Genomic DNA, 1614 nt, shown 5'->3' with positions numbered 1-1614 from the left:
CCACAAAGAATTATAGCCTTAGGAACTCACAGGGGCAGCTCAATTCTGTCCTGTGGGGTGACTGTGAATTGGCATCAAATTGATAGCAGTGAGGTTGAGGTCTCCATTAGAATGTATCTGTCTGGGAGCAGGGCTCCTGCTTCTCTTTTTCCATAAGTTCTTGCACATTGTAGGTGCTCGAGAAACGTTACCAAATGAATGAACATATGCACGAGAAGATAATTTCTTCTGTTTTGAGTTAATGATTGATTTTTCATAAAGGTTCCCAGTTGTTATGGGTTCTTCAGGGGCATGCTCCATAGGGTTCTCAATGGCTGATTTTGGGGGGAGGTGGGTGTAGGAGTGGCGAGAAGTAGATGGTCAGGCCTTTCTTGGAGTGGACCCGAACCGTTAACCTTTTGCTTAGTAGCCAAGTGTATTAACTATTGGTAGGAGGTATTCCTGTAATCAGACAAACCCAAAACTCAAATTCAGTACCATCGAGTGAGTACCAGTATGTGGGGAGACAGAGAGAGGATTCTCCACAAATCATCACAGGTCCGGTAGGTGCAATAGTACAGCGATAAGTAAAGATTATAGTAACGTTATAGAGAGCATGAAAGATAGAGGAGAGGTTGGAGTAAATGGAGTCAGACACAATTCATGGTAGCATGCTCACCTCAGCCCCGCTTGGTGGTCCTCATGCGAGGAGCCCCGGCAGGAGTGCAGGAGATAGCCTCGGGGACCGAGAACTGGGGAGAGCTCCCAGCCCCCCGGGAGCTTTTCCTTTATTGCTATCCAAGCATTGTATCTCCTTAGGGGAACATGATTACAGGTAACCACACATCAAAGGAAGGTTCAGTACAACAGGCATACACATTGTAGGAAGGGGATCTATGACAGGCATAAGCGTAACAGGAAGGGGATGAGCTAGAGGTGTGCCTATAGGAATGCGAAGGTCTAGGGGTATACATGTGACAAGATGGGTGGACCCTAGATTCATGATGACAGCCTAACCTTGGTCATCCCTGGGCGGGTTGGACCTCTGGTGTCTCCTACAAGGAAACAGACAACTACTATCCTTATCAGAAGGGAGTGGGCCCTACTTGTTGTTGGGTAAACAGTGGTGTCTGCTTGCTCTAGATGGCTGCTAGCTCTTAGGGAGAATGACCCCTAATCTATTCCTGATGACCTCCAAGTGTATAGTCATTTGCAAGCAGCTAAGTCTGGCATATATTTGGGGGAGTCAACTTGGGAGAAATCAATCTGCTTCCCATATCAGTAGGTAAGTTCCAACGGCTGATCTATCTTTACTTATTTTTTTATTTAAATCATTTTATGGAGGGCTTGTACAATGCTTATCACAATTCATACATCCATCTATTGTGTCAAGCACATTTGCACATTTCTTGCCATCCTCATTCTCAAAACATCTGCTTTCCACTTGAGCCCCTGGCATCAGCTCCTCATTTTTCCCCTCCCTCCCCACTTCCCCCTCTCTCATGAACCCTTGATAATTTACAAGTCTTTATTATTTTGTCATATCTTACAGTGTCCAATGTGTCCCTTCAGCCACGTTTCTGTTGACCGACCTCCAGAGAGAAGGTTATATGTAGATCCTTGTAATCAGTTCCC

The sequence above is a fragment of the Echinops telfairi genome, unplaced genomic scaffold (genome assembly GCF_000313985.2).
Source record: "Echinops telfairi isolate 266 unplaced genomic scaffold, ASM31398v2 ScPeMD7_7416;HRSCAF=8454, whole genome shotgun sequence".
Taxonomy (NCBI): Eukaryota; Metazoa; Chordata; class Mammalia; order Afrosoricida; family Tenrecidae; genus Echinops; species Echinops telfairi.
This window is presented reverse-complemented; position numbering follows the sequence as displayed.